Raw genomic sequence first — 13,536 nt, 5'->3', positions numbered from 1 at the left:
AAGAATGATCAGGGGTGGGCCCAGAACACTTCTCCCTATTGAGAAGACCCATGAATGCCCTGTTGCCTGACAGCATCCCATTGGCCACTGAACAACTAGCCCTTTGGTGTGTTTTCATTTGGAGACAGAGCCTTGAGGTTATTTTTTCCATGGCAATGTTCTTATAGGCAACAACAACCTCCCCCAGTGCAATGCCCTCCAAATATGTTGGATTACAATTACCATCATGACAGGTTAAGAGGGGATAATGATGGTGGCTGTCCACTACACTGGGAGGGTTCCAGATTGGGATAGGATGGACTCCCATTTCTACAATATATGTGTGTTCTCAAAGTTCTTGAAGGCAACAAATTTCTTGTATGGAAAGGACTCCCTGTGACTACCAGAACACTTGAAAGTGAAAGCAAATTTTCATAATTGCCTACCATTGTAATAAACTTTAAAGGAGTGTTAAACAAATAGGTGGCAAAATGGATTATTATTTTTCTACAGCCAGTGGGAAGTGAACGAATCTACAACACTAAAGAAAAAGTTATCCATTCAGAATGGTTTTTCAAAGGTACTGAAGCATTAATTGATTTTTTAATATATTCTAACATAATTTTCATTTATGCTAGACATTACACAGAAAAATAAAAAAGAAATAGTGAGGAGTTTTCATATAAAAAACCTTCACATTTTTTCTATAAAATTGGTTGATTAAATAGCAGACTTAAATATATATATATTAAAGTCCTATTGAAGAAACTGCTGACTGGTTGAACAAGAAGCACTCAGTTCAGGGCTATAACTGAAACTCTAAATTATATTTAATGTTTGGAATGATTTTTTATTTTAATTTTTGTGGGCTTTAGTGGTAAAGGGACTGCAATCTATGAAAATTTAAAGCCTCCTATTTATTTCAGACCAAACACAATATAGCCAGCTATATGAGTTCTAGGAATATATAAAACTAGCAATTCCAGTGGAAATCTAAAATTACAGAGATTCCAAGCTGTGCTGAGAAAATTTGCCCAAATTGCTTTTTTTTAATGAGTTAATTTTATAGATCACTTTTTTATTTTAACAGCAGAATTCTTCTAGCACAGATTTCTTTGGACTATTGGATTTAAAATGGTTGTTTTCAAGTTCACAAGTTCCACCTCTCATATGAGTTTAAATGTATCTATGCATTGCAAGGACAAGTTTTAAAAATGCGAATAGCATCAGCTGTGGGGTGGGGTGATAATTATCAGAATCTCAGCAAGAGTGGAGAGGGTTAGGGTTAGGGGGACTATAACACTTCCCCCCATCCCCATGCTGCAGTCCTGAGAAAAGTCCTTCCTTTGAAACTAGCATTTTCAGTGGAGCAGAAGCCTCTCCCATTGGCACAATGATGGCTATTTCCCCCACCTGGGTCCAAGTGCTAGCTTCAAAGGCAGATCCATGACAGGGGAGGAAAGGTTATGGTGGAGAGACTCAAGGATTAGCAGCAGCTTCTTCTAGCTAATGTGAAACACATTTTTAAAACTTCCACGTTTAGTACAAAGATGCAGTCAATGTCACATCGTAGTTGTCCTGCTTAGCTTCTCTTCTGGCTGGGGGCTGCAAATGACCACCTCATTATTATATGGTTAGGACCACATGGGGTCAGTTTTTAAGTAGCTACCATATGGCAAACAGTCATGTCATTCTGTCCTTTGTGCCACTTTCTAAAGTACTGAGAGGTGTTTTTCTATAATTTGAAATCAAGGGAACGTTCTGATTCCAACATTCAGAAGTGCCATATGGTACCACTTTAGAATGAAGGTGGCTGGGAGTGCATGTTTCTTTGCTCCCCCCGTGAAAAACCAAAACAAAACTCCTTGCATTTGAAAAGCTAAGGAACAAGGAAAGGGAGAATAACCGAGTCTTCTTGACATTCCAGCTTCCCATCTATATGCAGTCCTTTTTTTAATTATTAGGAAGGAGATTCTTTTTAATGGGATTGAGAAAGTATTCATATATGTACTTTCCAGCTGCACTTTAGGACTGTACCATGTGTTCTTTCTGAGGGCCTGCACTGGCCCTTACACATAATTGTATACCTCTTGAACTCAGTGGGACTTTCATCTGGGTAGGCATAGAATACCTGTGGTGTTGAATCTCTTTCAGTCTGTGGGTGAGAATCCACGGTAGATAAATTTTCAGGGGGCTCAATGTAACAGTGGGAGTGGCCAAAGGAAATGGGCCCGGTCAAAAAAGTCAGCATATTTTAATGTAAAGCCTTTATTGTCCTAGGGGAGAGTTGGTCAGGAAACTATGAAGGGATTGGCTGTTGGGGAGAGGGGAGGGAGGCATGGCCTTTTAGGAGACCAGAGGTAGCCTCAGGCCTGATGTTCATCACCTCTGCTGTAACCTGGCAGTGGGAGTTAATGCTGTGTAGAATGAAAGAACAAGACCCTGAAGATGCATGTGGAGGGAAGGTACTCACTGCTTCTCTTCTTCTTCCACTGTTATTTCAGTTTCTGGGGACTGATGTTGTTGAGAATGGAAGCTTCAGTGGGCCTCTCATATTAGCCTGTGAAAAGACCTAGGAAGGAAATGCTATGGCAGTTCACTAAATGTGAAGATAACATCAATACTGGGAAGCATTCATAATGATGGGAACATTTTTATGTATCTGTGTATTAAATGCCAGGACACAGATTCTCCGTATTCCCCTTGTCTAAAATCTATAAGGTAGACGTAATTGTGAAATAAATTGCTTATTAATTCTAAGAGGCAAGATGCAGGTCTTTCCTGGTGCTTAGATCTTTGACATTTCCTTTAGGCCAAGCTTCCGCAATCTAGTCTGGTCCAGATGTACCGGACTTCGGCTCTAGTCAGCCCCAACATTGACTATGCTGTAGTCCAACGTAGTTGGATTGTGCCAAGTGGGGAAGTCTGCCTTAGACTGTTGTTGGAATTACAAGGCACCCATCTTCCATTTATAAAAAATGTAACTACTTCTGCACACATCAGATTGAAGGTCCAATCAATAAATAAGGAGGACAATGAATGTGATGTGAAGCCCAGAAAAAAGCGACTAAACTCACAGGGCATCTGACCAATGGCTGATGGACTTGAGTGGCTCTGCAGTATCTACATGGAAACTGGAGTATCGATTAGATTCCTGGAATGAGAAGGTTGGCATGCATCATTCTCCAGACAGAAAGGAAGTCAATGGGAGCCAATTGGACACCTCAATTGCTTCCAGTGGCTTTGTGTGGGTAAGTGCTTTCCTGGACAGGGGCCATCCCTTTGACCTCCAATTTTCATTTTGACAGAGGTTGGGATTGAAAGGGGTTGCCAAACGGATTTTTTCTACTGGCTTATGCATTGAACTGCTGCAGCAATAAAAGTGGCTGTCAGAATGTTGCTTGAGCGGCTTTGCTTGGACCAGCTCAGCAGGAGCAATTGAGCTGACTTTCTACGCTAATTCAACTAGCCTCATGCAAAGAGCTTCAGCAAGAGGATGAAGAGTTAATGCCAACTGCAGTGATGACAAGAATAATAATCTGCTATCTCAGCTGAGCTCTTAAAAGATTCAGAATGGTTTTGGTTGCCTGCCTGTTCCTGTCTGCATTTGAACCTGTGATTTAAACATCAACTGGTGCTCTATCTTGTAAATATTCTGTCTAGCCACATAGACATTATTGGACATTCAAGGCCTAATTTCAGTTGAACTTCACATAAAATGATTAAAACAATATGTGCCAATAAAAATACAATAAAACAGAAAAGATGAAACTGTCTTGAAGAACCTTTAGTTGCTTATTCTTTCCTCTCTGCAGGGCAAAATGGGTTTTCAGAAGCCATCTTGTAGTAGCACTTGGGGGATGGGAATCACCTCTAGAAACTAGGGTGGTGGCAGCTCTTCAAGCCCTGTTCGGTCCTTTCCCCTGCTCTCAGAGCATAATGGTTCTTCAGAACCCTCCTTAATAAGTAAGTAGCTTCTAGCTGCAATATTCAAATTATGGTATAATGGTATTGTAAGGCACAATCCTTGTTTTTATTAGGTGTGTGCATCTACTGCATAGGGCAGGGCAGGGCAACTTGTGACCATCAGTTTTTGTTTTGTTTTTTGCCTACAGCTTTTATCATTCCTCATCCCTGGCCATGCTGGCTTGCACTAATGGGAGATAGAGGCCACAATTTCCCAACATTGCCTTAAGGAGTCAGTTCCCATCTTTCCCCATTTTTCGTGGTGCCATGTAATCCTACTGAATATTTTGGCATTTCTGTTTAAACATCTGCTCTCTCTGTGGGCTATGAAAGCCTGCCACAAAGCTCCTGTTCCTGTTGCAGAAGTTCTGATTATCTGTTACAAAAGGGGTACCTGCCCACTCTTTATATTTTTACATTGTATTTGAAACCAGTTAAAAAAACTGAGGAAGTCCTGGAAAAGTTTCAAGGATACATAACTGAGAGCAGAGGTTTATTCCAAAGCTATCTGTTACGTTCTAGTTGTAACACTAGAACGAGGCTCCGGCAAGGGGCAGCATAGAAATGTTATAACAACAACAACAACAACAGCAACAACAACAGATACAGCAGACTTGGTAGCCCTGCTTTCTACAGTATCTTAGGAAACATTCAAGGGAAAGCCATGGCCTGAAAGCAGCACCGAGAAGGTTCAAAACTTTTTCAAGTTCTTCTTTGGCTCCCAGTTGTCCTGTGTGTGTATTAGGCCCAAGGCCAACTCGAAGTTTGAAGGGACCCTGAGCAAGGTGTCTTCTATAAGGCATCTCCTCAGCCAGCAGACACTGGCAGAGTCATTTGAAATGCAAGGAAATTGCTTAATTTTTCTCCTGAAGTGGCAAGAGTCTTGATCCAGACTTGCTTCTAAGCCTTAATGAGTTGCTGTCTCCAGCCACACTTTCAATTTCTCACAAATCCCAGAATGAAACTAGGTCAAGGGCATTGTTATAAATTTGTATGGTGGCTAAAACTAGCTACCTGGTAATGCTTGGACATTTGGCCAGACCTCCTATATGTAGCTATTACCTTTCTGGAAGGAGGACAACATTTAGAGGGTAATGAATCCATCACTGGAACAACACATGGATCCTGATAATCCTCACAGACAATCTGTTTAACATACAATGGGTGCTAACCAACCATGAGGGTGTAAGTGCTGTAGAACATAAGACAAAAGCTGGTGATGGAATGAGAGAAACAAAAGAGTGAAGAAAAGTTGTCTGAGATGATTATGTCAATGATATGAGGAGAACTGTAGTTAACAGACTGTGAAAAACCAAGAATGCTTAAGAGGGAAACATATTAAGTAGCATAGTGGTTGAGGAACTCACTGGGGGGAATCTATCAGGATGATTTGAGAAGAGATTTGATGAGAAGAAAGTAGACAAGACATATTCAAGGGTGTTTAGGTCAAGTTGGCCAAAGTTCATACATATGGCTGAGGGAGGAGGACTTGCATAAATTTGGTATACATTTTCACATTTTCATAGTTTGTGATTGACAGAAGTCATCATTTCTCGATGTGTACATGCACAACATTTTCAAAATGGAATCAGGCAGAAGGTACCAAACGCAAAATTAAATCTGTTGCTGTTTGATCATGAGCATAAGTGGACTATGACATGCTTGCAAATAACATGCCAACTGTCTTTTTGCAGTCTGGTCTCATTAGGACCCCTCGATTGCTCAAAAATACTTTTGGCAGTACACCTCCATACAAGTTAGACACATAGTAGAGGTGTTAGTACTGATAGCATATAATAATGCTGGACTTTCAGTACAGCCATGCTCAAGACCATATTGTTTGCCATGCAAAGTTCTCTCTCCAGAAAAGCAATTCTGGTCAAAAACCTTTCCGGTATTTGTACTATTTCCAACAATAAATTACAGATAGCAAATGGCAACTTTACCCTGACAAATTTCTTATTGCTAACCTGATGTGAGAAACATGATATGGATGGAATCCTCAAAAATGCAGAGCTATTTCTTTGCCTCTGGTTCATTCATACACAGACACACAGACACACACACACAGACACAAATAAATATCAACATGTAGCTAAATTAAATATTGGGAAACTATTACAAATTCCATTGCAATTAGATGTTTGTTACCAGTGTACATTTCCCCCCCATCCACTGAGGGTCTGAATTCCACACTGCAGGATCTGGTGATAAAATCATTTAAACTCTTCTGAGAAATGCTTTTCATCCTCTTTATTGGAGTAGCATTCCTGGTGGCTTTCATATCAGCAAGAAGAGTGTCTGAGATAATTGCTCCTTCCATGGAGGATCAATACTGCATAATCCATCAAGGTGAGGAAGCCCTTTCTGCTTCTCCTGATTTCATTCTGTGGACAAATTCTCACCTTCATAGAATAATGGGTATAATGTTTTACTCCTTTTTTGCCTGAACAAAAGAAGTGGGAAAGATAGGATGATCCAGTTGACAGAAGGCTACTGAGCATATCTTAATGGCATAGGGGGATGTTACATTTCACAGACTAATTCATGATATGCCTTTTCAAGCTGTAGATGCCAAATATTTTCAGAATCTATTGTAGATCATGGAAACTACGCTACCAATCTAAAGTTTCTTTAACCAAACCATTCTTGAAGATATTTCTTCCTCAAAAACATGCATGTCATACTCTTCCACATCTATGGTAGATGAAAAAGAAGAAACATGAACACTGGAAGCTTTAGGGAAAAGATTAAAGCATTATTTACTCTAGAACTATCTATCTGCTATAACTAGAAGAAATACTTTCACTTCTGAAAAAGAAGATTCAAAAGCATTTTCAAAAAGACCTCAAGACTTCATTATTAAGGACAAATCACATGCTACTACTCGAATTTGTGCACTTACAACAGTGTTTGGATTTAGCCCTGAATGAATTACCTCAACCTTATTATTTATTTGTATTCATTTTTATCATTTATTTCATTTCTGTAGCAACCAAGAGCCAGAACTCTCCAAGTGATTCACAACAATTAACAAAATCCCAAACAACAATATGATAAAATACGGTATAAGGAGCAAACCATAATTTAAATAAAATAGTAGACATGCTAAAATTAGCTAACATAAGTGCCTCATCATATACCATTAAATGAGTAGAAGTAGAGGGCAGTCTTAAACAGGTGCACTTAACACAACAGTATTGTGACTGGACTGTTCAAAGACACCAAGTAACCCTCAGTGGGGAGGTCATCCCATAATTGGGCATCTCCACTGGAAAGTTTCTCCTCTTTGTTGTACCTTGATGGCACTTTCTGATGCTTCCTTTGAGGTGCAACTCAAAGAAAGACTTCAGACATTGTAGTGCCTGGATGGATTCAATTCAATATATGGCAAACATAAGTGTTTTCCAACATGGTTCAAAATATTACATACTGGGAAAGAGGAAATGTGTAGATTCATATTTGTTTATGTGTCTGCAACATTTATGTGACACCCTTTAGCCAAAAAGGCTTCTAGAATGACTTATAAAGATAAGCTGGACAGACGGGCCTTGCCCTCATGCTTTAATCTAAATTTGAGACATGACTTGGAATTGAAAGGGGATACATATAAAACTGAAAATAGGATAAAGAGGAGCCTATCTGAAGACATGCTGACATCTCTTCATTTCCTGCACACAAGGCTTCTGCAGGGAGCAGGGTTCCTGGGAAATCGGTGAACTATTCCTGCTCTAGATTGTTTCTCTTACCTGAACAGGTATGTTTGTGACTAATGAGACCAGGAGATAAAACAGCTGCAGTGTGGATAGACTGGAAAAGAAGTTTAAATCCCAGATAACTATCCTGGGCTTCAAGAATTATTTTATGGGTGTGATCCTGAAACTATCCTCAAGCTGAATAATGGAAAGTGGTACCATGGAATAAATATTTAGTTCTCAAACAGTATTAGAGGGCAACAAAACCTCGCAATGATGAAATAAGCAAATATAATGCAACTAGGATTATTACAAGCATAACAGAAAGAGTGCCTAGTAAATTGCACTTGCACCATGTGGGTTTCCCCCTCCTATTTTTGCAAATTTCCTGATTCTTTGTAAATCATGCTAGGAATACATGGTTTTGCTTCCCAGTGCATATACAGAAAAATCAAAGTATATATCTATGTTAACTGAGTGGTTTTTATTTTGATGTAATACTGAAAGTATTCTGCTGGATCAGGTCAGAGGTCTCTGTAGTCCAGCATTCTGTTAGTCAGACGTCCACGGGAGGCCCACAAGGAGCAATGAGTACAGCAGCATCCTCTTGGTTGTGTTTGCCACTAATAGTGTTCTAAATCATACTGCTTCTGACACTGGAGATCATTTGATAGCTAGTAGTCCTTAATAGATTTATCCTGCTATAGGAGCTGCTTGGTCAAGTATCATGGAATCTGAATTTCAGAAAACCATTTGAGATGGAATGTGGAATTCATTACCTTACTCTAGTTTCAAACCTTGTATCAAGGCCAAAGTGGTACATGCTCTACTAATTTTGTTAAACTTAAGGTAAGTGTGCAAGTACGTGTGGCCTCAGTCTAGATTGGGAGCATGGCACTTTAGGAGAGAAAAGTTAAAGATGCCCCTACTCATTTTTCCCCACTGAAATTCTACTCCTCACAAGAAGTCCAAAGGGGAGAAAAAGCCTCCATTGCAACAATGGAGGAGTTTAAAAATCCTCTACCCTCTATGGTGAGGAGGTAATGGGATGGTGAGAGAGCTGAAATCTTCCTTCCTTGAAAGGCCATAGCCCTGATCTGAAATAAAAATGGCATGCTGAACTACAGCTACTAGACTGTGCTGTTTGGCCTGCAGTGATACTCAAATAGAAAGGTACCTTGAACAGATTTAAAGGAAAAAGTGCTGAAAAACAAGACTGGGAAAGCTAATGAAGGAGGCAGTGGAGTGCTGTGTGGTTGCCTGGTGGTGTTAAGAGAGCAAGAGGGTGGTGAATTGAACTTAAAGAGCCCCAGTAGGGGGGAATCCCATCATCAGATATCCCAAGATTTACAAAGAAGACTGCTACAAAACCTAAGAATAGAAATAGCTTGACTATATTGGAGTACCTGGAATAGAATGACTGAAAATGTGGAGAAGAAAGAATTGGAGGCGTGGCTGAACTCAGCATGCTCGCAATTTGATAGCGTGAGTGGTGGTGAAATACAGAAAGGCAGCACCAGGAAGCAGTAGGGAGTCGTGAAAGTGGCCAGCTGTTACAGCGAAGGAAGGCACAGAGTAATCCATAATGCCACGTTCATAGCGAGAGATGAAAATGGGGAACTGTTGGTGAAATAATCCATCTGTCCATGCCTCCCTGTTTAACCCTCACACAGCCCAGAGTCTCCAGACTCATGTGGCATGACAAGGTGTGGCCTGGCAAAAGTACGAGCTGCAGTCTCTGTGGCTTATGTTGTTCAGTCATGCAAACCAGCCCATTGCCTGTTCTTCTTCTCAGTCCAGCAGTTACAGGCAAGTGAGGTTCAACACAGGGTCTTTGGGACTGAGGAAAGGAGCTTGCAGAGTGCTCAGAACAAGTCACTCTTCCTTCTTTTCCACAGCAACTGGCCAGCAAAGCTCTTACCTACCTAGGCTGCTCCCCACTTCCAACAAAGGCTTTCTTCTCCCAAATGTCCCCCTCCCACCTTTGCTCTCCTTTCTGTTCTTTCCTTCTTCTGGTAGTTACCTTATCATCTACCTCTCTGTCTTTTCCATGGCTCGTCAATCACTCACGGCCTGATTTTTTTCTCCTCTTCCCCTTTGATTTGTCTCTGTGCTACCTTTCCAAGTCTGCATCTGCCCCAGCCTGCTGATAACCTGCAGCCATGGCATCTCTTCCCAGATGAGCTGTCCTGGTCTGTTTCTTGCAGCCATCATCTCCATCTGGAGCCTATTTAGTCTTTGTGGTTCCCCACATCCTCATAAAAGGAAGATTTCTGAGTGACCGCATTTCCTTAGGTTTTGAGTTCCTAGGTCCTAGAACAGAGGTCCAAGATCACAGGTGCGCAAATAGTTGCCCTCAAGAACTTTTGGCCTGTAATTTCTGTGATCTCTCACCATGGCTATGTTGGTTATGGGAGTTGTAAGGCTGAAGGTTCATGTCCTAGACTGTAGGTCATGGCAGATTCAGGAAAACAGTGATGCCTGAAAGACAATTTCTAGATTCTCTTTGCTTTGAATGCTTCAACCCTATTTGATTCTGTGTTCATGGTGCTGTGAGATAATTTTTGAACATGGACATGATGTTCTTATGGGAGCTTATAGACTTAGAGAGGAACCCTGCTACTCTAGTAGTGAAATACTAGTCGTATCTACTTAGATGGATATCCTACCTTGTTAAATGGGGCTTACTCCTGGGTACCAGCTTGGTTTATGTAAGACTGCAGAATTAATGGATTAAGATAGCCCTGCTATATTTGATGGCCCTTTTGCTTGTTCTGCTGAGAAGGGCCCTGACTACCTATCCTAAACTCTTCTCACTGCCCTGTGAGTGGGGGTTTTGAAGGGACTTATTTTTTTGCAGATGTTGGATCCTACAGTGGGAGTAATATGAAGGAACTGGCAGTTTTGCAGGTGATAGGTTTACTGGATTCTTCTGAGATTGTTATGATGCTGTATTGGGCTTATTGATTATATTAAATGTGTATCAGAAGATCTGGAAAGCATGTAAGATGAATTTACACTCAAGAAGAATGCAAAATAAATGTATCGGAAACAAGTTGACACTTGGTATATCTTTACTCTTAAGATATTTGAAGAGATACATGTATAGGTTCTCCATATCTATCTATATTATTATTTTTCCATGTAGTCTTCTTAAAAAAACAAGAGCCTCAAAATATTCATGTTTAAGGAACAGAAGAGGATGAAAGATTGCATTTGGCAGGTCTTTCTCATTTAGTAATTTGTTTCTTTGTTAAAATCCAGCAAAGAGTGATTTCTATTATGTTTTAGGCTTGAATCTGCATAGAGTAACTTCCAGCTGTTGACCGTGCGATTAGTCCTTTAAAGTGCAAAAATGGCTGTTTACAAATACCCATAATTACTGTAATTTTCAGGCGAGAAATCTGTGTTCACCTCAAACCAGCCCACATGCCAGTTCTTGCCTGGACAAAATGACTTTCTTTATGGGTAGAGAAATCTCAGTCACATATTTTTTCAAAAAATTAACAAAATATATTTTGACTGTAGAATAGATTTTAGCATGAATAGACCTCTGAGACATCCAACAGTTTCAATAATATTTTCTATTCTAAGGGAGCAAAAATATTTTTTTCGTTGATAGCATTTATTTTATATTCACTGCACTGGAATGACTTTTTCTAAATTCTGCCAGCAAAGACTTATCATATGTGGGTGCCATTGCTGTAACATAAAGATAAGGATGGAGGCTTATTCCACTCATAAGCTCATGAGTCTGTAAATTGGAACTATCCTTCAAAGTACAATGAATTTTACCAGTCCAATTAAAAAAAAAAAAAAAAAAAACCAAACAAGACAGGGGTCTTGTTTTCCACTGAAATTCTTTGTTTCTTTGATTCAAGGAAGAATATTCAAATTCAACTACATGGAAAAAACAAAATCCAGGCTTTTGATCCCATTACTGATAATACCTTGAATACAGAGGAATACTGGACTGGGGCCAGACACCATGAGCCACTGTTCTTGTGACTCTCAGGGTTGTGCTGAAAATCAGGCTTACAAGCCAAACTGCAAGATTCACCCACCCCTTGCACAGGCAATGGGAAGAATGTGAGTACGGGAACTTGTTTCTACGTGGAGAGTACCTTTAGAATATTAATGGTGGTGGTGTCATAGCTTGTTTCTATAAGTAATGAAAGGCTGATATGGACATAAGATGTCCCCTTTGAAACTGTCCTAGATATCTGAAGAAATTAGGATCCAATTTACACAAAGTTTTTTCAGGGAAGTCAACAGCAGCTTATTTATTTAAAACTTTTTTTTACCTCATCTATACCAAAGGTCTCGAGAACTTGCAGTGCACAAGTCATGCAGTCCCACTGACTTACACTCAGGTAAGTGGGTGCCAGCCTTAATGGATGGAATGAAAAGCGGATGGAATAGGTGAACATACTGTAGGGTGCTCTCATTGGTCAGTTTTGCACAGGTAAACCATGATCTGTTGAACTGGTTTGCCTGGCAGATGGTCAAATATGGTTTGTTTTCTCAAACCCTGGGCTGCTCATTTCCCAAATGCTTTGCAGTGCTGAAGTACTGGCACATAGAGAGGCTGATGTCATTTTTGCTTGTTTAGCTTTACCTGGTGCGTCTGGAGCTTGCTGAAACAACTCATGAACAACCTTAACAACAAAACATGGGTTCTGTTTCTGGGTTCTAATAGGTTAACAAACTATTAAAACAACTCAAAATTGTAACTGAATACTTTTGTTCATGAATTCTTATGGGGTTCCCTGCTGCCATGAATATCTTTCAGACAGTTGTAACATCTGATCCAAGAAGGAAGAGTGGGTTTCCTGATCTTGCTTTATATCATCAGACTTATTTGTTGATTTGCACTAAATATTGGTCCTTTGCATTCAGATAAGGCTTTGCACCCTGGTCAGTTTTGAAATCTTCAGATTTGGATTCTTGCCCCAGGAGATTGCATTGGGTTCTTGATGTACTAAAACCAGAAAGATTCTTCCACACTGAAGGCAATAAGAGAGTGATGGTGCACAGTATTTTTTATGTCAATTATAGTTGGATGCATTTTTGCATGCAAAATTGTGGAAAACCACAGATTTAACCATTGTTCAGGAAACCTTTGTCCGGTGAACATGAACAGAAAAGCTGATTTTTATTTTGGAAGGGTTATATTGATAACAAATGCATGCCATTTTCTTCTCTATGTGCTAAGTAGGATTTCTCTGCTATGGCTTAATGACAATGTATGCAAGTGAAACATCCGTTAGAATCTAGGTTTAGTCCTGCTGCTTTTGCAGCTTCAGAGTTCCGTTCTTTATTAGAACTATTAATTAGAACTTGTTAGGAATGACCAGATATATCAACCCATGATCCAGGTTTATAAATACCTAATATCAATGAATAAATATTATACACAGAGCTATAAGCAACAATAGAATATCACTGGATTGTCCTATCTTGCCTGATCAATGGATTGCTCTGTTGGCACCTATCTCAGGATGGATTATGGATCTTTGGCTGTGTCTAATTCAGCAAAAACTTATGTTCTGAGTATACTAGATGCCACAATGACTTTTTAGTGCATGTTTGTCTGAGGTGGATTACTGGTAAAGGTGTAATACAGCTAATGCTTCTCTTATCAATATGTTTTGAAGTGCTCAATGCCTGCCTCTTTTCAGGAGGAGGTAATAATACAAATGAACTTTGTGATGGAAATGTTGTGATATTAATTTTTTAACTATAGAAAGGATACTTTTTACAATTTACATTTTAATACAATGACCTTGTGTTAAGCTGTTTAATACTTAACAATGGGCATATTCTCCTTAACTGTCTACCTGCTTCTCGGAACTTCAATCACTTGGAACGTAAATTGCTAAGAATATGCATTACA

This window comes from Varanus komodoensis, unplaced genomic scaffold, assembly GCF_004798865.1.
Source record: "Varanus komodoensis strain SLA01 unplaced genomic scaffold, ASM479886v1 scaffold14_1, whole genome shotgun sequence".
NCBI classification, from domain to species: Eukaryota; Metazoa; Chordata; class Lepidosauria; order Squamata; family Varanidae; genus Varanus; species Varanus komodoensis.
Note: the sequence above shows the minus strand (reverse complement) of the source record.